Source organism: Paralichthys olivaceus, chromosome 2 (assembly GCF_024713975.1).
Source record: "Paralichthys olivaceus isolate ysfri-2021 chromosome 2, ASM2471397v2, whole genome shotgun sequence".
NCBI lineage: Eukaryota > Metazoa > Chordata > Actinopteri > Pleuronectiformes > Paralichthyidae > Paralichthys > Paralichthys olivaceus.
In genome coordinates this window covers 22,342,891-22,363,586 of record NC_091094.1, presented here as the reverse complement: position 1 = coordinate 22,363,586, position 20,696 = coordinate 22,342,891, and the positions used below count along the sequence as shown (strand labels likewise).

Here is a 20,696-nt window from a genome sequence, read left to right as displayed (position 1 = left end):
CATTTGGCCAAAGATGACATCCAAATAAACTTGCAGCATTCAGCAGACACTGCGGGTTGCAAATGGCAGAAGTGATTTACTTTCTTTTTTCTCTCTCGCTAAAATAAAGGAGTGACAGATTTAATATAAGTAAGCAGAGAGGGGGAGGATGGGAGGGGGTGGGGGGATTGGAACAGGCTGCGGGTGACAAGGCAGTGTGACAAGCGTGGCAACTGAGAGAAAATTCAGCACCTGGCCTTGTCCTTGATGTGAATAAGAGGATGATACATCAAAAAGTGACAGGGCAGAAAGATGGCTATTACCCAGGCAAAGAGGAAGAGGAAGAAGAGGAGAAAGACACTATTTTTAGCGGCGGACTAAAAAAGTATGCCAGGGTTTCATTTAATATACCTTCCGATGCAGCGTTCCTAATGAATCATGCTTTAATACTTACTAGAGGTGGGAATTGCATGGGCAACTCACGATACCCGATACATGGGCCACGATAATGATAATATCATGGTACAGCGATTATGTGATAATCAATATATTTCAGAAAACAATCATAAAGATGAATCGTCATATCTGTCGAACTGAAGAATACAAAATGACCCTAAAGTGCTGGACTTGTGATCAATTTGGTGTCAGTTTCACAGTTTGACAAAAATGTACAAATACACATATATACAACATAAGTGCATGAAGTCTTATTTTAGTGTGCCTTTAGTCTGTAACAAACACACTGTAACTTGTCAATATTTAAATGTGCCATTATTCCGATGTAAAATAACCATAAACTGTCAGAAAGTGGAACAGTTCTGCAGCAGAACAGGTTTCTCAATCTTTGAATTACATTTACAGAATTATGGAACTATAAAAACAAATTTACTGTAAAAAAACAAAACCCCACACAATTTAAAAAATCAATATTTTGATAATATTTAACAAATCAGGACAACTGTAGCATTCAACGAGATCAAATGCCCAATTTGAGAAATAAAAGCACCTGAGCTGGAATGAGCTGTCTGTCTGTTCAGGCTGATCTTGATGAAGTTTGACCGCAGGAGTAAATGAGCGGGAGACCGTGCCCGTGTTTTCTTTGATTGGCCGCATTCTCCCAGTTGAGCGGGAGGCTGATTGATTTCAGTGGGCTGGAACCCCTGTTCTGCCCCTATTGATCCCTCATCCCCATCTCTGTCTCTTCTCCAATTAAGAGTTCACGAGGCCGCCCCGACGGACCTCTCCTAATGAATACCACCTTCCTGCCAACATCTCAATGATGCATTCACTCTTCTGCTGCCACATCTTTCTCACTTCATTTCCCACTTTTGTCTGCTACCCATCCTCTTGAGCTCAGTCACATCTGAAAAATAAGCGTGGAATTGATCTTGATTTGTGATGAGGTAGCTAATATGGGGTGGTGGGATCAAGGTGAGTAAAGGAGTCCCACAGTTCATTATACATAAGAATTTGGTGAAGACAGTTCAAATCTCTGTACATCACTGGAAATCAATTGCCTTACCAGCAGCCAGATTTTAAGGATTAGAGCGAATTGAGCTAGTTTGGATGTAGAAATCTGGGAGGTGTCTGGGTGTCAGGCGAGGAAGATCAAAAGATTCATTAGATTAGAAGTAGATCAAACACAGTGAAAAGTTGTGAGGGCAGACTGAGGTGGATGAGGAGGAGTGTGTGAGAGGGAGAGTGGTCGAAATGAGGGATAGGAAAATCCAGACAGAGGAGCCAAGAGCCTGCCTGACACAGAATCCATTTAATTGTCAGATACATACAGATACAAGGAATCTGCCTGCCTTTCTGTCTTTCTCCAGAGCTGCTGGAACAACGGTCTGTTGATCTGCCCACCTCGCGGGTGCAGTCAGAAAAAGCAGTTCAGTCACAGGTCAGTTGTGCCCCGATGCTCCCAGCCCTAAACCCGTAATCCCACTGCTTTGGTGGAGGGAGAAAATCCAATTTCAGAGATCTGTAATTCCATAAACCTTATTAGGCACAACAATGGCTGTGACACTAAGGGAGAGGCATGAGGGAGGGGTGAGGGTGTTGAAGGCGGGTGTGTAGCTGGAGTTGTGACCAGGCTAAACACAGGGACAAGAGAGGGTGATGAACACAGAAATGGAGATTAAGGTAGAGAGTCGGAGTGTAACAAATCAGGGAAATGGAAAAGACAGAGGCACTGTGACACGGTGCCACATCTAGTAAGTTACCATGACTCTGGACCAAATGATGAAATGGGCGACACAGGATTCACGGGGTAAAACGTTCAACTTGTCGATTTGTCTGTGTTGAAGTTGCTGTCCTGGTATTACCCCAGCCTCATGTTAGTTTGTTTTCTCCTAAATTTGTCATAGGTCTTCTCTTTTTGTTTCATTTATTTTTTGCTTTATAATCCTGCCTTTGCTTCAAAGAGAGCAGGTTGTAGAGGATTGTTTGACACACCAATACATGGATAGAATGGAATTTCACAACAGAAAGTTATGGTGTGTTGTGGCTTAGCGTGTCCAACAATCACAACTGCATCCTGTATTAATTTAATTGTAACATCAATGGGCCACTTAGACTGCTGTTATGAGTGCTATCATTGATTGTTTACCTGAATCCACGAGAGTGAGGGATGCCTGTTAGTTTTTGCCTTACTAATGGATGCCATCTCACACATACCTCAGTCAACAATCACACTAATACGTTTTAAAACACATCATCTTTTCTATGTTATTTTTTAACACGTGACCTTGCCAGCCTTGAATACCAGTTGTGAATGCAACATGGATAATGAATTACAAGCATTGCTTACTGTCATTTACAGTTCCACCTTGTCGTCAGTCAAAGAAAAAAAAATCCCTGGTCTTATTTTTGGTCCTAGTTCATAGAATTTTCTGCAACTAATCAACCAACTGCATGTCTAGTGTACATGAATAGAATGTAATTCACATTTTCAGTGATTATTCCTCATACAGAGTTAAAATGCTCATTATAGACAGATATTTTTTTTCTGCTTTAAGGCATTAGAAATGTATTAATGTGGATATAGATTCAGTGAGAAATGAAACTATTGGCAGCGGTGGAGGAGTCAAGTGGAATATTCAGCATGTTGTTCAATAAAAATTCTTCAAATCCACGAAGGAGGGTCCCCAGGTGGTGGAATTATAGATGAAAGTGTCTTCGATAATAATCACAACCAGGCTGGTGAGATTTTGCTTATCAGACAGAAAAACTGTTAAGAAAAATGGCTTTGAACTTGAGCCAGATTTTGGCTGTGTTCCAAAACCTCCCAATCACTGCTCTTAGCAACCGCAGTTAATTCGGCCATAAATTATTCACAACTGTAACAAAACTGTAGCAAAAGGCCACCGATAACCCCGGGATCTAAGCGCTGATTAGAGGAGGAGATTGGGGCAAGGGTTTAATATGAAATTCAGAGGTGCAGCAGGCCTCTAGTGACATCTCTGCTGTTTGATATTGAAGTGAGAAGGGGCCTCTAGCCGCTGTCTCCTGAGACAGATAGGGTGGTGAAGCCTGTACTCTGTGGCCAGCAGGGTGTAATTACATTTCCCCATGGTACACCTCCGCCACGGCAGCTCAGCCATATAGAGGGAAGAGATTGAAATCTGATTGCGTTGGCACACACTGGTCATATTGCTGTCCTCATGTGTGGATATCACACGTACACACGGAGACACGCTCGGCTGATATGGCACCGGCACAAAAAACATAAAAAACAAAACACACTAAGAATCATATGCACATACAAACACACACCAACGTGCTTCTCCTGATTTGCTCCTATCAGCTGTAGACTACTCTTCACTCTCTACTCAGAGTTGAGTGGAGTGTTTGAGAGGCGTTGTCAAAGAGGCTCTCTGCCTCTCTATCATTAGAGCTGAGAGGAGCGGCAGCACCAAGATTTACACACTGATCTCCTGATGCCGCCTCATCGCAGGACCTGTTAACAGCAGCTCATACATAAGAGATGAACAGGGAGCTAGAACGGGAACACATGAGTGCTACTTACTGTCAGGATACTTTTAATGTATTCTAAAGGAGCTGGGTTAATGAAACACTAGTTATGTTTCCTGAGTCGAAGTATGTGAAAATATTTCAATATAGCCGATATAGATAACCATCTACTCAAGCAGCAAGATTACATAATTAATTAATGGTAATGGTAATTATATACTGTGTAATTTTATTGCCGCTATGTATAGCCGTGAAACTCAGCTCTTTGTTGTTTTTGATTTCTTTTAGAGTCTTTCTGGTGGAGTGAAGCCATTGTGTTAGTGCACAAATTGTGCATTCATGTTGTCAGAATAATCAGAAAAAGTTGTTACCAACTGGGAAAATTCAACTTGGAAAGTTGGCAAACATTTTGGTACACGAAATGCCAAGTTGCTAATGTCATCATTGCTGATGTCATCACTTATAATCTACTTTACATATATTGACAACCAGTTCTAAATAGTAGCTTCTAGCACCTAATATCACTTTTTATATCATACAGATGTTGTTATGATTAATGTGCATGTTTTAAATCATTTATGTGGCTGTCATACTGGATCCTTTTTCTTGCTCTTCCTTAATATGCAAATGTTGGAAAGAGGTGTCAAGGTGTAGTTTAAATGCTCTAAACATAAATATAACATCTTTTGTTTTAAGTGTCTATGTTTTTTCCAAATTATGACATCAAACCACATGAACGCACTGAAGTCTAGTTCACAACTCGTGAATTGGGACCTTCCGAGAATGTAAATGCATAGTAACATCATCCTGTACTGAAAAAACCTGTTGGGACCATCTCCTCTACAGGATATCTACTTTTCCATCTCAGCTTAAAACCTTTTTTGCAATACCTGACGTAGCCATAGACATGTTCCTGTAAACCTAGAGAGACAGAAAGTGGAGCAAAGGTACTGAAGCTCTGAGAACAATGACTGAAGCTAATAAGACACATTGGCTTTCGGACCCTCTAATCTAACCTCCCTGTGTCTAACCACACATAAGGTTCACAGTGGCGGAAAAATGAGCTGATAGCGGCACTGCCCCAGGTCTGCAGAGACCATAGAGTGGTGTCACCTTGGCTGCAGTCACTGATATCTGCCACCTGTCACCACGCTGCCCCTGTGGCCAGGGATGCGGCTGCGTCGACAATGGGTTTGTCGATAGCGCTTCCTCCCAAGAGTGGCCATGGGGGAACATGTCCTCTGCTTTCATCAACAGCTTGAGTCAACAGCTTTGTGTTCGGCATTAACATACTATACATATTCATACTGGCGTCTCCCCTCGACTGCATCGCCAGCCCTGCTGCACATTTTTCAGACATTTTTTAAAAACGGCATGTCGAGCTCATCATTCTTGCCGGGAGTCCCATGCGGCTTTTCAAGTATTGACCGCACTGCCACAGAAGACAACATTAGCAGGTCTCAAGGTCATCACTCCCACTGATTCTGTGTTTGTGTGTGTGGTGTTTGTGTCAACTAAAGAAGAAGAACATAATCTAAAGAAAGAAGTGAGCAAAATATAATGATGAGTGTCTGTAAGTCTGTGTGTGTGTTCTTATGAGCATGAGTACAAACTATATTCAATGTGAGTGGGTGGCTGTGGCTTGGCCAGGTTGCACCTGTGCAGATGGTGGGTTTATGGTTTAAGCCCCAGTTCATCCGGTCTGCATGATGAAGTGTTCTTGGGCAACGCACTGCCCCCTCAACTGCCCCTGACAACTGTGTAGCTTGATCAAGGGGATGTGAATGATGTGTAATAGAAAAATGAACCCTGTACAAATGTTTGTGTGAATGGGTGAATGTCATTTGTAGTCATTTGACTTCGAGTGGTCAATAAGATGAGAAAACTGCCATATAGATTAATTTCATTTACCCGTTGCACTGGCTAAATAAGTGACTGTGGTTTTGTGTGCAGTGAGTGCAATTACTGCTAAGTGTGTGTGAAAATAAATCAGAGCAAAATGTAACATACATGTGGATATATGTGTACGTGTGTGCGGCACGTGGATGCCTGGAGACGAGCTGACAGGTATTTCTGAGCAGGAGCATCCTCCTTCAGTCCACTGGCGTCTCAGTGAGAAAAGAGGCCAGTTGATGTGGGGGTTAGAGCTTCCATGGCAGAGTGCGTTGCGATAAATAATGAATGCTTAAAGAACAGATCTCTGAAGCTTCTTTACCCTCCATCCATCCCTCCATCATTGCGTTCGTTCAAACTTCCATCCACAACATTACAAACAGCATGAGGCGTTCAGCTGTCGCTATCATAAATATTTCAGCCTCTAGGTCAGTGCACCCCCCCACCCCCACCCACCCACTCACACACACACACACACACACACACACACACACACCGCTCTGCTGCTCTTAACCGACACCACTTGGTGATGACACAGTCTTTTGACCCATAAAGATTATTGACAAAACAGTGATAGTGAGTATATTCACTGGGACCCAGAGTAAAGCGGCACAGGCGTCTATAGGAGTGGCAGCAGCTGCAAATCTAGAGATGGCGACTCTTGAATAATGGTGAGGGGCGGATAACAGCTTATTTTTTATCTTTTTTTAAAAAATAAGGTCCCCACAAGGTAAGCAATCCAAAAATGGTCACACTTTTGGAAAAAGTAATATTTTCACTGTTGTTTTCTGTATTTCTAAACACCGCACACGACTCGGCAACAGTCAGTATTTTATATGGTTGAGTAAATACAAAGCGGTGCTGGAACAATGACTGCTCCATATTTCAAAATACCACACACTGTGAAACAGGAGGACAAAGACAACTAATCACAAATTGGATTCAGCACCAAGACACCAAAAAGCAGTGAAGGTTGTGGAGACTTGTTTCACTGAATAAAAACAGATTCTTAAAACAGCTTCAGTGAAATACTTTTCCTACAACAGTATATTATAAAGATATAAGATAAACACTTCCACCACAGTCACTTCAAAACCTAATGGAATCACACACATGTCACAGAAGTCCATCCAGCCTGAAAGCAGCAAACTAGTTCCACCAGATAAAACAGCAGCTCCTCTCCACAGTGCCCTGATTCAAAGCCAGACACTCTGTGAGTCCGGTGCAGGTCTCGTCTCTCTTACCCTGATGATGAGTGCTGTTAGCGACTCCATGCATAAATCTCAGAGGTAAATAGAATGGCTGAGAGCATTCAAGTGTAAACTAGGGCAAAGCTCCAGCACTGTGCCTTCTAGATATGCTTCTCTGGCACCAAGTCCTGTGGAGGAACAAGCGATCACACACCAAAAGAAAACACATGCTTCCCTCTGTCACCCAACACAAACACACATGCACACAAACACAAATGCACACACCTGTTCTGGTCAGTCCACTACCATCCAGTCCTGTCCGGTCCGTTCAGATCCGGTCCGCTGTGCCGGCAGAGTGAGGAGCTCGTCTCACCCCCCACACAGCCCGGTGCAGACAGCTCACTGTTATAGATGCACTGACAAGTGAAAGGAGGGAGGCGTGGTTTCACATGAGATAAATAAAAGAGGGAGGAAAAGAGGGAGGAGAGAGGCTCCCTCAATCTACAATTCAATTTTGCCCTCACTCCCTTTTTCAGGACTGTTTCTCTTTTCCTCTTCTTTTATTTCTCTGCTTTTAAACATATTCTTGCTGTTATTCTATCCGTCCCTCTCGTTTCCATCCTCCTCCCTATAGGTTGCTTCTTGCTGGCTCTCTCTGTTTCCATTACTTTTAGCTGCTCTTCTTCCTGTTTCTTCTATTTCTACTTGTCACATTTTCCTCTGCCTCTTCCTTTCGCTTTCTATAGGCTCTTATTCATGGAGCAGTATATTGTGCGTGCGTGTGTGTGTGTGAGACAGTGAAACAGGGCAGCTCCGGCCATCTGTTGGAGCCTGTGAGCTTCACCTATTCACAGTCTCATAAAGGCAGAGGCACACAGAGGAGTGAGGGAGAAAGGAATGGGAGGGAATGAGGGATCAATCTTAATGCTGCAGGGGTGGGGAGAGAAGGCACAGCCTGGCACACACACCATATCTATCAGGCTGGCACCTCTGAGGCGAGCTGGCGTGGGCATGTCTGCTCACTGGGTTCAAGCAGCACAGGGGATTTGGCTCATAGTGCATGGGCATGCAGATAGAAAAGAAATGAACACCTAAATCGATGTATACACATGCTCACAAAAACATATACAGGGGACTTCACAGCACACTCTCTCACAGAAACCAATTTCCTTGTTGGCAAAATAAACAGGATCCATCAAGACAGATAATCCTACAAACTCAAAGAGACAAGGTGATAGGGGACAGGGGACAATTCAACAAACTCACACAGATGCACACACAAAGCCTGCCCTGAATCCCTCTATCACAGCAGAGCTAAAGCAGACATTTTCCCGCCTGGTTTAAGCCAGGTATTTCTCCTGAGTGCTGGTGTCACCTCCTATCCCTGACCAGGAGGGAGAGGTGCGGCAGAGGGTAGAGGAGGGTGGAGGCATCCATCACTGTCTGCCCCAGCAGTCCCATGATGGATGTGCCTGTTTATCCCTCTCTGCAGGTTATTTAGATGCAGTCACAGCCAGAGAGATTAGTGATGGAGAACCTCTGCACCTACTCGCCTCTCCTTACACCCCACCTAATCAATAACACTCTTATCTATTATCTGCATTTCAAGGTATTTCTTCATGGAAATTTGAAGCGGAGAGAAAGCAGATTAATTGTCCACCCCCCTCTCAGTGTTTTCAATTACAACGCCTGCAATAGATCATTTATCTGTCAGCTTGGCACACTACGGTATTTGTGTCACTGCAAAGAGCTGAAACCTTGCTGCTTCGAGAAAATCAAATATTATTTTTCTGTCCGTGACTGTATCCTTGCAGATGCAAAACAAACTATTCAGAGCGGGGGCTTTGCATGGCATTTGAGGATAAAAGAATATAAATATTTCCTGCTTTAACTTCAGCTGCATTCAACACTAATCCTGGAAAGCATTGTCAATCATGCCAATTGGTACCATGAGCCGTTTGTCAGAGTGGATTAGGCCGATAGAATACTATTCATATTCATCTCAAAACAAAAATTGGAAAAATTATTTATTTCTCCACTGTATGCATATCAGATGATGTCTGAGACTGGGCCTGCTTACATAAAGGAACCATCTCGCTGCTCTAACATGCTGGATTACAGACAATGCCCCAGAGACGGACATGTTTTTCCTGAGCAGTGCCGACATGCCAACACAGCAGCCCAGTGACACCACTTTAGCACATGGTTTATTAATGTTCCCACTCTCTCTCTCTCCCTCGCTCCCTCTCACGCACACTTCAGCTGTGTCATCCCACCGACTTCTAATTGGCTGTACATCAACAGATGTAACTTCCAACAATCCAGTGTATTAACAGGGTCAATTCTTCCTATGTAAACTACAGGTTGACATCTTCCAACCAAACAGGGCAGCGAGAGTCCCACAGAAGGTCAGGAATAAAAGTCACAGACAGATACGAAAAAACACAACCCATGATGGAAAAAAAACAATACAAATGTGTGTGTGTGTCAGCAGAGAGGAATAACAGCACTTTAAAACCACGGTAATGGTCCAGACCTTGGGGAGCACATTTTGCTTTTTTTGTTTTCTGCTTCACTGGACAGAAAATGGGCATGGCCTTGTGCACCACCTTGTGCGTGATAGTGCCGAGGCAGGTGGATAAATAAGAATGAATGATTTCTATTCTGATAGCGCAGGAAGACAGTTATGTTCTATCCTGCTGAGATCTTGTCCTTGGCTGGGAGTGTGCTGTTACAAATGAATTTGTTCCTTTTCTGCACTGTGTGCCAGGCTGATAAAAATATCCCTTGTCAGCTGGCTGCGTGAAGAGGGGACGACTCAGTGCAAATGAGGCAGACCCCCTCACTGTCTTCTCCTCCTCGCGGCGAGCTCTCTCTATCGCTGAGAGCACTCCTATTATTCTTGGTTTTGGCAAGTTGGTTCAAGGCTGACATCCCTTCGCTGCGACCACACATGCACGCGCATACACTCACTACCCATTGAATCTGTGAAATATATATGTATCTCCGGGTGCACATGCATCGAAACAGCTCTACATCACCATGGCTACATTATGAAGGAAAGTGAGATAGAGAGAACTGAGGGAGAAAGAGAGGACAAGAACCCAGGAGCTGAAAGTGGGGGACTCAAGGACACAGGACTAACAGAGCAGAAGATGAGAGAAGTCCCGGTGTGGCGAAACAATTCTCCATCTAACCTCTGAGCACACGTCTCCGTAGGCAGACGGCACATTACAACCACCATAAAACATGCTACAAACATGCCTCCAGGGTGTGATGAAATATAATGCCTGCACACAAACAACATACAAACATCAGAGGACTAAACGTGTCCAGAGAAGCACTTTGCTGCCAGATTATAAATGCAAATGGTTAAATCAGTTTCTGTTTGCAGCTGTGCTCATTGCAGCTTACATGTTCCCCACACTCGAGATCCCATACCACAGAGGTCGTGAATTAGCTGAATTCCCTTACATCACTACATCCTGGCAAACGATGCATGTCACATATTGTCCTGTCAAGTCTAATGTATTCTGCTTTTATTTATTTCATCCTTCCTGTCACTGTCATTTCACACACTCCCATTGAAAATATAAATAGTTAATAAGTCAGTTACGAGCAACCATCGTTTTTCAGCAGTTGGTTCCATATCCTGAGGTGATGTTATAATTTATTCATTAGTGTCCCACAACTCTGAATGGTACAATTAAAAAGAATAGAGGCCTCAGCAAGCTTTTCCCCTGTCGCAGATTTCAAATTTAATTGTTAAGCTTTTGGTCTGAGACATTTGTCAAACTGAAGAAAGTCGGAATAACTCTCTGGTGAAAACTTTGCAATAAAATATAAAAGAAAGAGGGAGACTTTATCTTCTTTAATTGTACTACAGCCTTTTTCGTCCAGCACCTTCATGAGCTATAAGTTCTGTGGTGTCTGGGTGTTTTCCTTGCTCTTATACAGGAACTCTGGACATGACAAGGAGAAATAAAAACAAAGACCAATATGCAGACGGGCTCAAAGCTGAGGAAAATAAGAAAAGCCAATATGGTGCCCCAGTTGCTATATCCGCTTATTCCACATCTTATACAGAACTTTGACTAAGTAGAGCATTCGCACTAGAAAAGACCAAACTTAAGTAAACCTAAAAATACCTCCATGCATACTAAACTTTAAGTGTGATGATGTTGGGCACTGGTTTCCCACAATACAGTGCACAACAGAAATGAAAGAGCTGCTGACAGCTGGAGTCATCTTTCTCACAGAGTTTATTTATTTTAATTGTCACAGATGGATAAGCTCAGGTGGGCTCATCGTTCTGTTTCATTGAGGTACAACACAATATTATTAGTCACACTGTATTTGACTAGAAACCTGTGATCCTTAAGGCAATGTAAAGGCCAAATATATCAGCATTTTAAATGTTATATTCCATCTCTTTGATTAAATAATTGTTCTCTTCTAGTTTCAACTTAAAAGTTATTTTCCTCTTATTAGAATATTAGCCTCATTTTGTATCTTTCTATTTAAGTTTGCTTCAGAAATTAAAAGGATATAGTCCCAAAGCAATGAATTATCCAACTATCACTTTTCTTTTCTTTTTGTGGTCTAGGAAGTGAGACAGTTTAGTCAATACTATGTCTGGATTTCATAACAGGGACAGAAAGAAATAATAAGGCCTGACGCCTCCGTAGCCATGTCTTTGTTTAGGAAGTGGCATGTGAAAAAAACAAGCAGATTTTGATTTATAGTGTGTGTGGGGGGGGGGGATCATTGCCCTAGGCCTTCCTGAATGCTCAAGACCAGAGTTATTCCAGTCTAAGAGTTAGGATACCCATCAGTGTCTTCAGTCAGACAAAGGTCCTGTTTAGACCTGGTGTTAACATCTGTCTGGAGTGATCTCATCACAAGTGGACAGCTGTAAGTACGTCAGTTCATGCTTGACATCAGAATGCATCTCCATAGGTGTCTCCTGTGACTGCTTGTGATTTGATCGCACATCCCTATACTGAGCAATCAATCACTTCTAAATGCAAATACACAATCATATTTGTTTCAGTTCGCGAAGACAAATTATGTTGGTTTTAGCCAGTCTGACTAGATACAGATGGGTCTGTTGTCACTAGGTGTGTGTGTGTGTGTGTGTGTCTGTAGTTTTGAGAGGGAGAGAGGAGAGAGAGACACAGGAGAGAGAGAAACGAGAGAGAGAGAAAGTGGAGCCAGGAGCAGCTGAATGAATCAATGCACTGAGAACAGCTCTACCATGGAATAAGATTTTACTCATTTGAAAAAGTAGAAAGTCAATATGTGGTGGTCAATGGTGATATTGTGTTGGTGGCCACAAGTAAATCAATGTATGCATCCCAGAACACCTCTGGATGTGGTCTAAGTGCTTGGATCGCAAAAGCATCCTCAATGTGTCTTGGATACCTGTACTTAGAGCTCTCTACTTGTGATCAGATCAATTGTGAAAGGATGTTAAAACAAGGTCTGAGCAGATACACAGTGATGAGGGAGATGTGTGTGTGTATGTGTGTGTGTGAGGCTCAGCTGTGATTCTCACAGTTTGCCACTGATGGAAAAAACATTTTCTTTAAAAGTACACATTTTCAATTGTATTATTGTTTTCTTCTGAAGCTGCAGCTTGACTGACATGCACCACGGCTTGTAACATTCATTAGTTAGTACAAAACATGGACTTGTTGTGTTCTCTATTTAACAAAGCAGTGTGCTGTCAACATTAGTACATGGTGTATTAGCACATTGTGATGAGAATTGGGACACCCTGCCAGTCTCACTTAGGGAGCTCATGTTGTTTGATCATCAGCCAGCAGGAAAAGCTGCGCTCAGGTCTGATAGAAATAAATCTCCCACTGTGCATCAGGATTGTGAAATAATAACCATACGTCACTTTGAGGTTGAAGACACAACTGCATTCATTTGAAAAGTTGATTAATATCTGATTCCGACTGAAACAATGAGGCCCACTGTGCATGTTCCAGTTCCCTCATGTAGACGCATGCACTGAGCTGTCGTGTTTTGAAGCCAGAGCTTGGCCTTGGAAATAAATGTCAGCTTTTGAAATCGTGTTTTGTTGTGGTGATTACATGTTATCGTTGAAAGAGTCTGTTCATTTAACAATTTACATTATTAGAGCTGAAATTGAAATTGTATTGAATCCCATCATGAGCAGCATGGGACATTTTAAACTGATCATTTGCTGAACCAAATGAAACCAAGTTGAAATGCTGATGGATTCCTTCTCATAGATAGCGCATGCATATATACCTCCATGCAGGCAACAGCCAGTGGCCGGAGGCATTATGTTTTTGGATTGTCCGTCCGTTCGTCCCTCCCATTCTTGAGAACACGATATGTCAAGACTTCCTTGGGGGGATTTCTTCAGATTTGGTACAAAAGTTCTGTTTGACTCAAAGATGAATTCATTCGTTTTTAGTGGTTGAAGGGTAAAGGTCAAACTCACTGTGACCTCACAAAACACAATGTCATCTTGTGAGCACAACATCTCAAAAACACCTCCATCCTTTCAAATTTGGATCAAACGTTCCCTTGGGCTCAAGGACGAACTCATTAGAATTTGGTGGTCCAAACTCAAAGGTGACATTGATCTATCTCACAAATGACATTTTTGGTTTTATGAACATGACATCTCAAGAGCGCCCTGAAGGAATCACTGCTCAGTTGGACTCAAAGATGAAGTGACTAGACTTTGATGGTCATAGGTCAAGGTGACAGTGACCTCATGTACTTGTGAATGTGATAAATCAGTAACAACCAAAGTGAATTTCATTACATCCGCCACAAACATTCACATGGACTCAAGGATGACCTGATTCGAATTTAGACGTCAAATGTCAAAGTCACTGTGTCCTCAAAAATCTATTATTTGGCACGTAAACATGTTACCTTTACAACAGCTGGAGATAATGCTTTTCAATTTACCACAGATGTTCACTTAGATTCGTGGTTTAACTGATAAGATTTGGGTTGTCAACGGTAGAAGGTCAAGGTCACAGTGGCCTCAAATGAGTCTGCAGAATTAAACATTTAGACTGAAGCAGCACTGGTTGGAAGATGCATACAACTGTGGGGCAGTAATTCTAGTTCCCTATGTTGTGAAAGAGAAAAACATCTAAACATGAGCTATCACTGGTCAAACTTGAAAGTTCACTCAATTCAATATGACTCAAAGCAGAGCAAGTTATAGAAAAAAAAAAAGACCAGAATAGATTGCATCAGTCGTGGCACTAACTTGCACACCCACATCTCCTTCCCATCTGTCCATGTGCAGCAACGTTTCAGATGTTGGGGAACAGCTAGCAGACCGTGGGATCCACAGATCAAAGAGTTGCCCCCCGTTGAGGGCTGCAGTCCCAAGGAACACAAGCCGCTATGGGCCAGAGCCAGCACCACATCTCCAGCTAATTAACTAAAACCCCTTTAACGCCATGTTGTTTGCATTCCTAATGTGCAACTCTGTAATATCTGCCACACATATTAAATAAGAAGTGCTTGTGGGTTTGTCTAACAAGGCACCCCAGTGTTTTTAGCACAAATACATTTGTAAGCACTTTAAAACATTGTGAGGGCAGCAACACAGTAGTTATTTAAAAAGAAGCAGGGGGGTAACAGTATGATTAAAAGAACATTTGTGTGAACTTGCTTAGTGCACGTGCTCAACTTTTTATTCTAATACTGATCCGCACATGCTTTCCTGTGTTCACACACTTATTGCAGCACTCAGCTTGCATGCACAGTCACACAGGAGCCTCTCTGAAAAGACATGCCTTGCCCAAGTGAAGTTTAAATTGCCCTCCAATGCAGCCTTTCAATCTCAGAACTCACTGGGGTGAGAATGGCGCCTGAATTATAAATCAAGGGGCTTTAAACAGCTTTGTAGATTAGCGTGCTGTCGTGTTTGGTGTCCTCAATAATTAATTACTTGTTTGTACCAGAGTGGACCTTGCCTGGTTTTTGTAAGGCTCTCTGTGTCTGCAAACAAACACTCCATAGCCCTGTTCGTACCTGGGATTAACATGCGTGCCCACATGCATCTCAAGTGACCATTTGTAATTGGATTTCCATTTTAACATGTAGCTACATCGATGCTGTTTATAATGTTTTTGGTGAACTATGTGAGACGGTTCTGTTGTCAATTTGAGTGCATCGACAAGGACATTTTATTCACTGGAAATAGTAAAAAACAAGACAAAATCAATATGTTGCAATCAGTGTTGATATTGTGGTGGGCCGCCACAAACAAATCAATAAATGAGAAACAAAGAAGTGCAAAAATGCTTTTGGTTGATGATGAAACTACAGCAGGACAGAGGACATCAGCTGAGTCTGTGGTCCTCTCATCCTGAGATATCTGTTTTCTTTAAATATTATTATTAATGTTTGCATCTATCACATTATTCCCCCCCACTGACTCGTGGTGAATTCATCAGAAGTTCTCCCGCTGGGTTCTCACATCGGCTCCTCCAGACTTCCTGTGGACTTTATATTAGGGAGCAAGGTGAAGAAAGTCTGCAGAAACTCTGGAGGATCTCTGGAGTTCAGTGCATTTGTGAATGCTGATTTTTATAATAATGACAAAGGCCCTGTTCAGATCTGTCCTGAGAGATCAGCATTAAGTTCTTGCGTTTACATTGCACATTAAAATGTATCCCTGATGTGTCTCCTGTTACCATCTCACAGCAAATCAACATGTACATCATTTGTGTTGGCGAAGACCAAATTATGTTGTTCCTAGCCAGTCTGAGTTTAGAGATGTGTCCTATGACAGTGTTTGAGTGTGTGTGTGTGTGTGTGTGTGTGTGTGTGTGTGTGTGTGTGTGTGTGTGTCAGAACAATAGAGAGATAGAGAGGAAGTGGGCAAGTGGAGTCAGGAGGGGCTGACTTAATGAATGAATGCGTGCAGCTATGAAGAAAGATTTGTCACATTTAAGAAAAAGTATCAATCAATATGTAGTGTACAAACATGCACAAAAAAAATCAATGTATGGGATCTGAGATGCAAACAAATATAGAGGACGTCAGCTGAGTAGGCAGTCCTTCATATGTGGCCCAGGGCACATTTCTGCTTACACAGCAGAAAGGATGTGACCACATGCCGGAATACCTCTGACTGTCGTTTGAGTGCGTTCAGACCTGAACTCATCGCTAATACCAGGTCTGCATGTGGTCAGAAACTAAAAAAAGTGATGATGTCCAGTTGTCTGCCCTTCTTCAGGAGCCTATACGTTTAGTTGTGACCTCAGGTTTGTGGGTTAAAATAATTAGATTTAGGTTAGTTATGGAGTCATAGTCAGAGTAATATCTGTGTGTGTGTGTGTGTGTGTGTGTGTGTGTGTGTGTGTGTGTGTGTGTGTGTTTAAGCATGTACTCTCTGGCATTTATTAAGTTTTTCTCAGCTAATGGACCACTTCCTGCCACCAGCATCAGCCGCCAGCTTCAGCACCTATACAGCAGACTGTCACACAGCAGCAGGATTCATTGTCTTTCCATGGTGTCATAAAAAAGAAATAAGCCAGAGCCACTGCTCTTCATCTCAGCCTTCTGGCCATCTCTCAATGGCTGCCCTGAAACAGCTCCGTAAGCAAACTGAAGACAAGTGGGAGGATGAGATAGCATCTCCCTCTCCCCTATGAGCAGCAAAATGATGAATTGTGTAAAATCTTATTTGGCACCTCATATTAAAAAGGTCTGAGATTACGCCAGCGACGCAAAAGGCAGGAAAGAGCTGATGCAGACAGAGCAGAGGAGGGCCCCATTAGGGAAAAGCTCCTCTGTCTGTCTTTCTGTCCATCTGGGTGACACCTCGCCCCTTAATGAGTTGTCTGAAGTCAAACAGGAGAAATACCAACACAATAAATTACCAGGCTCATCGCTTCCTCCACTCAGATACGGCTGAGTAATCTTTCTATCTCGGCTTGCACCATCTAAAATGAGATTCTGTCAAATCACGTCCTACAATCCTTGGGTCTATTTGCATAACTACGTTCCATGTTTCCAGCCAAATGGTGACATGTTTTTCTGTGGTTAATTAGATTTTGGAATTAGTTTTCTAAAAAGAAAAAAGGAAAACAATATTTTTCCCTGCTTGGTCTTCTATTCCTATTTGGAAGTGACAAGATAATATTGTGTATAAGGGTAATTGCATGGCGGTGTTGGAATTAGAGCTGGAGAGAGAAGGTATTTTCACAGTTAAGGAGCTAATACTCTATTCCAATTTCAGTCTGTTTAGCATGCAGGGTCTGAACTCTTCCCTCTGACATGGCAAACCTCATTAAGATAGAGCAAACTAATTCACTTGAGGACGAAAGCTAATTCTTCATATCCTTTTTTTCTTCTTAGAGATATAGAGACAAACCGTATACGCACTTGAAGGTAGAGTTCTTTCCCAGCTCTTATCAGAAAGCTTTCACTGTAGATTAAAGAGAAGGGAGAGGACGTAACCTCAAGCTACCTTTGAACTGGTGCTGTCAGAAATCAAGATTGTACGGGAAGCCCACTCTGGACAAAACTGTCAGGAGATGGACTTGTGTGTATTCCTGCTGATATAGCATAGCTGACCTTTTATGAAGCAGAGCAGGAGGAGGAGGCTTGGACAGAGGAGCAGAGGGTGGAGGGGAAAGGAGAGGAAAGATTGGAAGGAGAAAGGACCTATGCTGGGGCTGCAATGGGCAGACATCCATTAACCAAGCGCTCGGCATGCGATATGGCATTTACAGAGAACAGCCAAATGCCATGGCAATTAATCAGGGCTTTGAATGCCAGCTGTATCAATACCCCTTGCACACGGTCATGGGTGCACACAGCAAGAAACATTCACGTCCACACACCTTAAATAGACTTCTGTTTTCATGGGAACAACACTGTGCTGACAGAGAGCTGTGGCTTGTGTCTAACTTTAATATTATTTCTGTCTCAAACTAGGACGCACACAGAGAAATGGAATGAATACATCACTTACACAATCACTGAGTAGGGCCTTGGAGATGGCACACATTTTACTCTGCAGGGAGTTGCAAATTGCTTTTGAATAACCAAGGTCTAATTGACAGGAAAAGAATGGGCTGTCACTTTGCTAGTGCGTCTGTCATTAACACATTTTTTATTTTCTGCATGCTCCCAGGCATTATTGTTTTGTTGGCCTCGATCCCTCCCCTGTGCAGTGAATATGTTTTAAAATGGTTGTGAGCAGAATGTTGTTAGCTACACAACGCTCCCCGAGGGGAACAAAACACAAGAACAATTGGCTCATTAGAAGCAGAAACACTTCAATCTACAATATGGCTGGAACACACTCAGAGGAGAGACAAAGTCAGCGAGTGAGGAGCACAGATGGATGGATAGGAGGGACTGTGTGTGGGGGGGCAAAGCCACACCAACACAGGAGAAGCAGCAACCTTGTGCTCAACACACAGCGAGCTCAGGGAGCACAAGAGAAACACACCGCTGAGATGTGGTGAATTTAAAACAATCCTGGCCAGGAGCGATTTGTTACACACAATTAGATTAGAGAAATCTCATTATAATTTGTAATACCTGCAATAATATACTGTATGCTTTTAACCAGTTTACTATACATGAATAATCATATTATATTTTTTTATGTTATTTTTTTATAATTTAATTTGATTATATCGAAAAAAAACAATTTAGGCGTGTACACATATTCTAGGTGATGACAATACTGCCAAAGTCTACACTTTCTACAACAACAAGGATAATGAATGATAATGGGGCATTTGTATAGCAAACATTGTCCTGTCATAGCAGGAGAAGCTCAGGTGTTATTAAGAACCTGGCTCTGTTCTCTTCAAGTGCACCAATATGACTGTGCCCTTATAAAAATGTTTTAAATGTTTCAATTTAAATTTCCTGTTTTTCTAAAATGGAAAAATATGGTAACAGATGCGATGTATGCAGTGCACAGAACTTTTAGATACATCTGGGGTTCTGTCAACTTGAGTGTGAAGCCAACGTAGCAGTATGTAAGAAAAGAGTGTCCGAATGAGTTACACTGCAGATTCTGATTTTACACAAGTATCAGAAAAACTGGACATTAACTGTCCACAGTCACTGAAGTTAATTATCCAATAGGAGGCTCTTACCTATTTGCTTAGTTAAATCCAGGCAGTGTACATATGGATAAAAAGACAAATGCAAAGCACTGCTAAAGATTAACAGTATACAAAGCAAGGGACAGCACTGAAACATTTGAAAAATGTATTGTGGAGTTGCTCCAGCTAAGGTAGAGTGGGTCATTTATTAACCAGATGGCAGTTCGTCAGATCCCAGTCTCCTTCATTCCTTGTGCTGAAGTGTCCTTGGTCAATACTGAACCCCATATTGTGGTGAGTGAGCTGGCAGTGTGAGTGATGTGTCATAGCTGCACATATGATGAATGTGCGTGTGAATGTGTAAATGGCCAAACTGTACTGTAAAGCACTTGAGTGGTCATCAAGACTAGAAAAGTGCTGTCTACATACAGATCTGAAAACTTGTCAGTGATCCTACCTCGTGCTGCAGGACGTCACCAGCTGAGCTCAGGAACTGTTTGGCTGACACATGCACCAGCCAGAGCTTCTTCACCACTGTTTATCTCTAGAAAACAAGACATTTGTATGACGCAGAGAGCGGATAACCTTACAGGAACTCAGACGTCCTAATCACACCAAACAACTGAGCCCCACACACACACGGGGAGTATTTCATGACAGACACCAGAGTCTGGATGTCTTGAGGCAGAGTGGAAGATTGAGGCAAAAGCAACTTTTTGAGGTCTCTAATGTTTTGTTCAGAGATCAGAGTAATATTTTCCAGGACATATCATCTATAATTCATTCAGTCTATTGAATCGCCAAACATCACTCACGGTCTATTAATATCAAATTCACAGACTCCCAGGCTGATGGAGAGTCTCTCTCTGTGTACATGGCACATCTGCAAACACATGAGTTCACATGAGTTCACACTTCCTGCCTGGGGGGTTTCAGACCTGGGAACTAGTAGAGCACCATGGACACAGAACTAGATATTTTCTTTATCTGTTTTCAGACTTTTAAACACAACATGACATTTCAATAGGCCTGCTGCTCTACAAACCTTTAATAACAGAAAACACACCTGTTTGTTTCCGTGTGTGTCAGCGAACCTCTTCCGTCCTGTTTCACAGCGACCTCTACCGTCAGTTCCCGGCGTTGTCCTCGACTCTCATGCGTTAATGAAACAACATTAACATGTTAGCGATGATTATTCTTGAATTAAATCAAATAAAAGTTACGTGAAAGTCAATAATTAGCTGATTTCCGAGGAGCGGGCTCGCGATCAGAGTGCAGCAGACTAATATCTGAGGTGTTCTTCGGTTACAGGTGCACGACTTTGAGTAGTGGTTTTCCAAAACAGTCAATTAGTGCCGCGTGCTCCTCCAGCCATCTTGAGTTTCTGTCGCAGATCACAACATGTGTGATGACTCCAGATGTTCCAGATGTTCCAGTGTGAGACATTAACTCCTCAATGAACACGTGTCTCTCTCCCGATGTGATTTCCTGATTTGTAATTGGTGTTTTAACTTGTGTTTTCAATAATATTTGTCATTTGTTGTAATTTGGTAGAAATCCTATGAAAAAGATATAGTCT

At 42.4% G+C, this 20,696-nt stretch overlaps 1 protein-coding gene across 5 annotated transcripts in view; it reads right to left on the bottom strand.

The window, feature by feature from the left end:
* The window catches only part of sulf2a (sulfatase 2a), a 47,702-nt gene extending 27,370 nt beyond the window's left edge, over nt 1-20,332 (bottom strand). For 3 of the 5 annotated variants that reach the window (XM_069511872.1, XM_069511885.1, XM_020087070.2), the window contains exon 1: nt 7,317-7,474. The gene's annotated coding sequence lies outside the window, so the exon portion shown is untranslated. Of the gene's footprint in view, nt 1-7,316; nt 7,475-19,574; nt 19,662-20,183 lie in introns of those variants that run through there. The other 2 variants (XM_020087068.2, XM_069511882.1) reach the window with 2 other exon arrangements.
* Between the last annotated feature and the right edge of the window lie 364 nt (nt 20,333-20,696).